This window comes from Microcebus murinus, chromosome 7 (genome assembly GCF_040939455.1).
Source record: "Microcebus murinus isolate Inina chromosome 7, M.murinus_Inina_mat1.0, whole genome shotgun sequence".
Lineage (NCBI taxonomy): Eukaryota > Metazoa > Chordata > Mammalia > Primates > Cheirogaleidae > Microcebus > Microcebus murinus.
The window spans coordinates 33,340,220-33,350,586 of record NC_134110.1 but is presented as its reverse complement, the minus strand read 5'-3'; positions in this window follow the sequence as shown (position 1 = coordinate 33,350,586).

The following is a 10,367-nucleotide window of genomic DNA, read 5'->3' as shown; positions in this document are numbered from 1 at the left end:
CTACTGAATCAGAAACTTTTCTTGCAGGGCCCAGCAATCTGTGCTTTAATCAATAAGTTCTCCAAGTATTGAATAATTCAGATGCAAGCTAATATTGAAAATCCGGTGGACTATTTCATCAAATATGTTGGAAGGCAAAAGCGAAGATGGCAGTGAATATCACATTATTAGATTGCTACAAATAAGAAAAAGGCAAAGTCAAAACACATAGGATGACCCACATTTAACCAGGCTGGGTACACTGTGGCAGAGATTATCTGAAACAGTATAATTTTAAAAGTTCATATGGGATAACATTCATAGGGTGTCAGGCAGGTGGGAGAGGGGAGGAGAGGATGAATAAATCCACACCTAATGGATGTGGTGAGCACTGTCTAGGGGTATGGGCATGCTTGTTAGGCAGTGCAAAGGCAATTTATATAACCAAAGTGTTTGTACCCCCATAATACTCTGAAATAAAAAAAAGGAAAAAAGTACTTAAGCTCAGGCTGATACTCAAACTTTAAAAAAGAAATATTTCCTGAGCCCACAGAGCAAATAATGGCACATTTATCCAACACATGAAGTTGTAACAAGAGGAGTAGAAAGGAATCAGAGTCGGAACACGCTACGTGGGGAAGGCATGCTGGGATTTACACGTTCACAATCTACTTCTGATTCATCTCAAGCCTACAACTCCATATAGGAGGGACTGAGGCATAGAGACCATTTTCTAACCAAGAATATTTGTACAAAAGTATCTAATTTGAAATAAACTTGAAGACCCAATTTTGTAGTTGTTTGCTTAAAAAAGTAACCCCTAAGTGATCTCGAAGCATATTACTAAAGAAAATATATAGTCATCTGGAGAATGGTGTTCGGTAACTAAAAGTGTTTCACTTTTAATATTAATTGGATCAAAAAAACTTCCCAAAGAATGAAGAATTTCTGAGCTTTCTAAAGCCTTATCAATAAAGACCACATACTTTTTCCTAAATACTAAGTTAAACACTGGGGAAACAAGTTGTTACAGATTTATTGGCAGATACTGCTGATCTAACATTTTAAGGCATTTGCTCTACATAATCAATTACTCACCTTACAGGCCATTGGGAAGTTTGTGGTTCTTCAACATCAAAACATAAAGAAATCATCTGCAAATGACTAAAAAAAGGTTGTACCTAAGTACTACACTGAAACAAGGACATCCAGAATTAAAGCTGACATGGTCTTTGATTCATCTCATTAGAACAGAATAATATAGAACAAATGTTACATAACACAGATTGTAGCATTAATCCTGCAGCATCTAGGGAAAACTGGACTAGCTGGGCAGAGTATAACAGCTTTATGCAGAATACCTATCTCTCTTTTACCTTAGATTTGGTCTATTATTTTGAAAGCCTTTCAAACTCAGTTGGGTAAATTATTAAACTATGGAGTTTCTACCTTTACTGAATTTTAAAGCCATATATCAAAGTTTTTCATAGGAAATAAACAATATCACCTGGTCAAAGAAAATAATCCTATTACCCGAGGACACATTACATTCTACCTTTCGCAGGGAACACTCCTTGAGCTCTCAGAAATCGCTCTATCCATTTGCTGCTATTTGAATCTAAGGTTCTAATGTGTTCAAACAGAGGTCACAGAATATAATAAATCTGCTTTATTAAGAGTTCACAGGAAGGGATGCCTGATGCATGCTAATCATCAAACCTGAAAATTATACTTAACAAGTTTTAAAACTACCTGTGTCTAAAGCAACTAGCTTCCTCCCCCCAATAACTCTTGTAAACTACCACTCTAACAAAGGAACATTTAAAAATAAATGCCACAGCACAAATATATCTAGAGTAACTACATTAAAGACTAAAACCATCATGTGCTCATCTTGATAAAAGAGAAAAGGAAACAGTAGATGCTGTTGCAATAAAATAAAGCACTATACATGCAAGGTGTTTTACTAGATGTTTATGACAGCAAAATATGGAATTATAAAGATATAATATCTCTGTCCTCTGAAAGCTTGTAATTTTATCAAGGATGATAACCAGGTAAAATTAGATTAGCAAGAACTTTATCTTTCGGTTTAATTAGGTACTGAACCTAACATGGTATGATGTTTAGCACTTTAATTTAAAATGATAAAAATACCAATGCTTTATTTTTAAATACGTTTTAAAAAAATCAGAAAAATAGATGTTATAAAATTATACATTATCAATTATCCCACACTGAATACCATCTATGAGAAAAGTCCTAGATCAGGGGTGGGGAACCTGCGGCCTTAAGGCTACACGTGGACTTCCAAGTCCTTAAGTGCAGCCTTTTGACTGAATCCAAATTTTACAGAACAAATCCTTTTATTTTCATTAATACATTTTTGTCTTTTATATCTTATTTTATTTTTAAAGTGAGTATATTTAAAATACCAAAGAATAAAATAAGTTTCAATGAATAATCCTCCCAGATTGGCACAATTAGAACACTAGTAAGCCATAAGGGCTAAATTGACAGCTGCTAGGCTCATGATTTAGTTCTAACTTCCCCAACCTGACTGGCACCACTATGAACGAGGTTGGCTGGTGAGAGTTTATGGGGTCAAGTACACCAGTCTGTTATCAGCTTTTGACTAGAGTGCACTGTGTTTCTCTTTGAAGTGGAATTTGTGAATAGTTGCACAGCTTGACAATATTTTTAAATTCTGTCTGCTTAACAGCCTACCATGTCAAAGAAGGCCAAGAGAACACTGAAACAAGAAAACAGATGCCTTAATGAGGATTGGGAACTACGATATTATCTTTTGTCTACTAAAGATAAGATGATCTGCTTGCTTTGTGATACTGCAATATCAACATTAAAAAAATTCAATGCTCATCAGCATTATGACACTCATAAGGACCACAGATATTTTAAATTAGAGGGAGAGGGTGAGAGGTTATATTGCAGAAATTAAAAGCTGAAAAGCAAAAGCAAAGACAATTCTTTCAAGCAGCAATAAGACCTGGAAATAAGGCCACTGAAGCAACTTATAAAGTAGCTTATGTACCCAGGAAAAAAGGGAAGCCATTCAGTGATGTAGAAATTGTGAAAGAATGCATTGCTGAAGCTGTAGGATGCTTAGACCTCGATAATGTTTCAAAGTACAAACAATAGCCTCTTTCAAGGAGAACCATACTGACTGGTTAGCCTTCAACTTAACAGAACTTCATGCAATACTTAAAAAAAAAAAAAAAGGCATATATATTATTCAATCACCTTGAATCAATCAACTGATACTACTGACTCCGCGAAAATTTTATACTTCATTTGGGTCGTAACATAAGATTTTCTTTGCTACAAAGAGTTACTTGCTTTGGGTGTACTTCTGCTAACAGAACACAAGGAATAGGTATCTTCAACAACTTTCAAGATAAATGTAGTGAAGTTGGACTGAATGTGGTTGTGAGTGTATGTATAGATGGTGCACCTTCCATGACAGGAAGACATGAAGGGTTACTGCACAGATTTGGAAAAAGAAAAGTATTAACAGATCCAGATGCTCTCATTTCTTGTCATTGTGTCTTACATCAGCAAAATCTTGCTAAAGCTACTATTTAGCTAAAGCTACTATTTTAGTAGCTAAAGCTACTATTTTAAGTGACACTTTGCAGTAAGTTATAAGTATAGTTAACTATATTCATGCAAATGCAAATTCAACATTGTCAAGTTTTGTAGCAGCTAAAGTTGAATGATGAGGTATTCAGTGTGGAATTGCCCTATCCTTCTGAAGTGTGTTGGCTATCACAAGGACAGGTGTTAGCCAAAATTTTATCTCTGAGAGAACAGATGGTTAAATTTTATGAAAAACAGAATAAGCAATGTGAATTACTGAAAGAAGATTTCTATAGGAATGCAGTATTTCTGTATAATATCATGTCAAATCAAAATGACTGGAATATTTCTTTGCAAGTAAAACTAAGTCTATATATGATACAAGGCAAAAAATGCAAGCATTTCAAAAAATGCATTTTCAAAACATTTCTTCTTCAAAAGGAAGTGTCAAATTAATATTTTCCCCAGTTAGTAAAGGTCACTGATGAGCAGGATGATATATGCAAATCATTTAAAGGATATACAGCTCTTATAGACCTAATAATTGGAGAATATAATAAAAGGTTCACTAACTTTGAGAATCATGACATCACACTCGAATTAGCATTTCAGCCTCACCTAGGTGATATCATTAAGGCACCTAAAGAACTACAGATGGAACTGACTGAGCTCTCAGTAGATGACATTTTAAAGCCATGGTCTGATGCTAAGGAAGATCCAATCGAAGTATGGAAAAATGCATTATAATACCCACACCTTTGGCAACATGCCCGAAAAATGCTTTCTTGCTTTTCAGCCACTTATTGCTGTGAATCTACATTCTCCAACCTAACCCAAATCAAGATGCCCTTAAGATCACAAATGACTGATACACATCTAGAGGATCAACTGAAATGGCAGACCTCCATGCTGAAACCAAATATTCAAATGCTTTCCAACAGAAAGCAGACACAACAAAGTCATTAAAAGGTTAGTTAACTTTAAAATTCACAAATAGTTTTCATTTATTTGAAATTATGTATCTATTTTTACAAAATAATGTATATTTTTAAGTATCTAATTGAAGTTTCTTGAATGCAGCCTCATTTGATTACAGCTACATTAATACAGCCTTCCAACATGAAAAGTTTCCCCACCCCTGCCCTAGACTATTCAGCTCTGTGGGGAAACACAAAAAATAGATACGGTACACTTGCTCACAAGGCAGCAATACTTTAATTAGGAAGAGATAAGCCAATCAACAACCTGGACATACTTCGGAAAATATATTTATATATGAAGACTTATATAACCATTAGCAAATGTTGTAAACAGGCTTAGTGGTTTGAAGCCTTGTAGTGTTTTTTTAGAGAGGAGAATTCTTATTAGGAGCTGTGACATCATTCAGGATGAGGAGAACAGGAAGTGGGGAGGGGATAACAGGAGGGAGAAAAAGTTTACATGTAATCTCTTAACTACAGAAAAAAACTGAAATTTTTATGTTGTATATTGGTGGGTGGTGGTGTAAATTTATTCCCCAGAACTTTTATAAAATTCCTAAAGGAGGCTCCTGAATTGTTGGGAAGTTAAATTCAATTGATTTGGAAAGGTTATGTAGAATAAAAATTCACTGACAAGGTAAAAACAGAGAGAGGAACCCATAGTGGTGAAAAAATAATTTTTTTAAACTAAATTCTCTAAGGCCCACCAGAGCATGTTAAGTCTGGGAAGGTCAGATGGCATATCCTGTTATTAGGCCAGCACCCTACATTAAACTGCCATAATATGTACACTGTCAGAGTAGCACATGAAGGAATCTAAAGATTTCTGATGTTTTCCCACACATTTTATAGCCTCCTCAACTCTACTCCTCAGACAGAATTATACCCAAAGGATGTCTGTGAATAGCCGGTAGCAGCAAACATCTGACTGAAAGCTTAGTTGTGTCTTACAGCTTCCAGTCGGGGATGTTTACAACAACAGACTTTCTGAACAACAAATTAACAGAAGGAACAGATATAAATGCTCCTGGTCACCATCTTTAGCTAATAATTTATAGAATTTCTAGTGCTGAACAACAGCTGTGACATCTTGGAACAAAAATGACAAAGTTAGTGCTACTAACTAACAAAATAATAAGTGTTTTAACTACTGCAATTTCTCCTAAATAATTTAAAAGAAAATACATCTAACAAATTTATCTTGGTAAGTCTGCAACATTAAAGATATTACACTGCTATCCTACATGAGGATACATTTTTCTAACATATGCAAAAATGAGTTTTTCTCTCCCTAAACCTGAAGTTTTAAAATTAATAGTAAACAATACACTAGAAGGATAACCCTAATAATTAGTGACCCATACATCTCAGTTTGTCCAAAACAGTCCCAATGTTTGTCTGTTGCCCTTTTATTAACAAAAGTGTCCTAATTTAGGTGATAATGAATACAGCTGGTTTTACTGGCAGTGGACCTATAAAGAGTAGGAGTCTGATAATTTTCTTCCTCTATTCCCAGCTAATTTAGGTTAAAGATGCACAGTCCATAGAAATGAGCAAACAGGATAATGAAAGGAACAAACTCATGATGTTGGATTTGTTTAAAAAGCAATACACTAAGATCATTTTGTTTCCCACATCACTTTTCTGAAAGATGACTAAATGAAATACAGTAAATCTGCACTTCATCAAAACCAAGATTTGCTTTAATCTAAAAGACATCAAGTAACTTTCTTAAAAAAAAAAAACTATTAAAACAATTAAAGTCTACAATTAAGTCACAGTAATTTCCAAGAAATGAACATATATACATATATGAGCATGCATGTGTATGCACACAACCTGTAGGACAACTACTGAAATCAATATACACAATTCTGAAAGACTACTAATTTTTTAATACCAAGTTTTTTGAGAAACTATGGAGTAAAGAAACTCAGTCACTGATATTTACCCTGTGATAATATTTAAAGGTTGCTCTCTGAAATTTTTTGTTGTTGTTGTTTAAGTGTTGTCAATAACTCTACCTATTATATAAATAATGCTAGAAATAATGAGGAAATTGCATGTGGTCTCTATGGATACAAGATGACCTTCACTGTTTCTGAAGATAAATACGGAGAAAAAAAAAAGAAAAAAGAATGACTACTTACAACAACTATTCAAGCTGTTCTACAACTGAAACTTTCCAGATTTAAATTAGGAAAAAAAAATGGTTATTCATGCCTAGGTAGGCACATGATACTTGACTAATGAGAATGCTGCAATGAAGCAGTTATTATAACTCTCCTTTAATTTCCTTGTTCTCAGTTTAATTTTTTAATGATTGCTCAAAAGAAAATTTTACCAGCACTACTATATTTAAGTCACACACACAATACATAGAATCTTTTCTTCAGAGTTATTAGGGAATTCTGTCAAATGCTATACTTTTACATAATGTATTCTTCAAGATACATGATTACTAAACATCCAGAAGTAAAATAATTAGGCATATGTCATAAGAAAATCTATTATAAAATACCTTCTATAATTATAAAATATCTTCTAGACATAATCTGTCATTATAATATACAATCTGTATTTCATAATGTTAATTTTATTCTTTTATTCATAATCAAATACATAGTAAGAAGGTCAAGTCTAATGAGGGGGTAGCTGAAGCTAAAGATTTAACATTTTTATCATGCTTTATGATTTCCATCTTTTTAAAAAACATGTTACATATTTAAGTGTTACCTTTCATACTATTAGCATTAGCACTTTACTTTTCTGTTAACACATTTTTGTAAAAATGGGCAAAACACACAGGCATACATATAAACAATCTGCTGTCCAGATAAAAAACAGATATTACTGAGCTGCTGACTGGAAAAGTATTACTGTGCAGAACTAGAAATGTTTATCAATCTATCAAATGAAGCTTATGAATATCTAGTATAACATATACCATGCCACATTTGCTATAGATTCTGTCCTACCACAGTTCTCTCAAGTACAATGTTGAAAACAAGTTAGATATCTAAATATAATACATCTTTTATGTGACAATACATAATGAATAACAAGACATCATTCCCCAACAGTATTGTTATAAGAGAGTTTTATTTGGCTCAGAAATTTTACTAGAAAACAGTTAACAGGAAATAGCATTTTTAAACTTAATAAGATAAACACACTGGGGGGAAAAAAACAAATGAAGTAAAATTCTGAATTGGCCTAGATTTTGCATCCTCTAAAAGGAATCTTTTAATTTGTTGAAATTCAGTGGTACCTAGGGAATCTCTCAGAAACAGGATGCCATAATTTGACTCTGAACTTTGAAATAAGGCAAGGCAGCTGGGACAGTAGGTACAGGGGGTGGGGGTGGGATGGGGGGCGGGGGGGGGGGGTAACAGGGAGAAAGAACTTGCCAGAAAGCAAGAATTCACAAGGAATTGGAAAACTGGTAACAGAGGAGAAAACACCCACATTACTAATTACAAGAAAATAAAAACAAGAAAAAAATACTTCACAAGACACTCTATCTCAAAATCCCTTGTCCAGAGAATCCTCTGAGTCTAGGACTGAGCACTTTCGTCATTATTTCCTGCATTATTTATATAATGGGTAAGGTTATTTACAACACTTAAGGAAAATAAAAGTATTTCACAGAAAGCAATCTCGGTTCAGGACTGACAGGGTTCCCTGGACAGGGGATTTTGAGTTTCAAAACCAGGAAAGCCCTGGACAAACAAGGATGAACTGATCACCTTAACTGTGATTAAAGATCAAAGCTGAAAAAAATTTCATTAAAAATGTAGTAGTGATATTATGAACTAAATGCATGTTGCATTATAGGTTGGGGGCAAAGGTAATATTAAAACCCCAGGATGCATTAATGGATAATTGACTTTATCATTTCCATGATTATGTTTTCTCCATTACTATTCTCAACAAAGACAATACACCTTCCTGTAATATGGGTGCCATATATTTACATAAACGCTGATTTGTTAGGTACTTATCCAAAACTGTCTGCATAGGAATGCTTCAAACCTAAAGGGGAAGTAGAGTAGGGGAGTGCTTTGGGCAAAAGGATCAAATATTTTTTATTCAACTACAGGGCATTCAGAATTTTTTTCAAAATTCACTGACTACAATCAAAACTGATAGTAAGTTGAATGGTAGCCAGCACCTTTTTAAATTCTCAAAGTCGTGCACATTGAAAGTTCTAGCAGCAGCAAGAAGGAACTGAAGAGCAGAGTCTTTTCCTTCCTTCAGATAACAGAGTGTGCAGAGATTCCAAACTCTGTTTAGGAGACTTAAGTAAACACCACAACCTGCACCTAAAACAAAAATGACAACCAGTATAGATTCCAGAGTGATTTCCATGATTCATATGTAAGTCAAACTATTAACATTTAAGTTTCCTGTAAACCTGGAGAGTAGCACCATATAAATACATTGCTATAATGCAACCCACATTTCAAGAAGTATACTTAATTTTCAAAATCCACATCTGGTGAAAAATTGCCAACTCTAGTCTCAATGTATAAGCAAAAAGAGATTTCACCAAATAAGGATTTAAGAAACCTAGATATTCTGTGAACCTTAGTGACATGGAGAGCATGCATATAGCCTCAAATTGATACCATGCTCTGAAGTGTGCTTACTACTTAGCTAATTTCAGAAGTTTTATTTTTCAGAAATTGTCTATTTACATTTATTTAGTTTTAAATATTCTACTTTCAAGCGTTTTTTGTAAATAATCTACTTAATGCCATTCTTGAAAAAAAGTCCTCTTCTATAGACAAAAGAGATAAATGATTCTCCTACAAATTTATCATTCATAAAGCCTGACTGCTGTTCCTGGAAGAGGTCACATTTTCCTTCAAATCTTTGGTACTTTAACTTATTTGCTCATTGAAAAACAATCATTTATTTTATTTTAGTCAAATACAATAGTTAAAATTATATTTAAACATCCAAAAAGTCTTCTATTTCATTGGCAAGATTTCAAAATCATTTGAACATCTTCATACCAAGTTCATATCAATATCAAATGATTTAAAAATAAACTGCAGATGAACACACGATGTTATACTGGCCACACTATGGCTAACTTGAATGCCACTAAAGAAGTATCAGCCACAAATGTTCCAAATACATTCAACATATGCGAAGACACAGTTGAGATTTCTGCCTATAGTCTAGAACCCCTGCCTGGCCTCTATAGCTTCCAGCCCCAACTTCCAACTAGGAGTAACACTTTTGCTGTGCTGGCTCCTCAGGCACTTGGAACATAAACTCTCCAGCAGCTCTATGGGCCCTTATCCACAATGGCCAGTAGTACACTCTGAAGCAGGTTGCTGAAGTAGATACCAAGATTGCAGAACATCTTCTTGTCTGTGCTCAGCATATCATTATCATTATGCAGAGACCTCAACTCCAATAACTCTTAGTGGTGCCCTCTGAATCACAAGCCAAGACCCATCTGGTCATCCCAAAGGTAGAAGGCACCAATAACTAACTCTCAACATACCTGTAACTGACTAGATGCACAAGTTTTGGAAGCCAGAGTTTAGGAATAAGCAGCTGTTTCAGGTAATGATCTAGATATGGAAATAAGAGTGGTGAATAGGTAAGGTACCTATTCTCACAGAGCTTACAAATCTAAAGGAGCCATGCAAGATTGGATGAAGCCTGTCAGGGATTTAGATAACACTATGGGCAAAAAAGAGCCAATAAAGATTTTTAAGACAATACAACAAAATTAGATTACTGTTTAAGAAATGTCAGGCTGTTGGTGATCTGAAAAGATGATGATCTGAA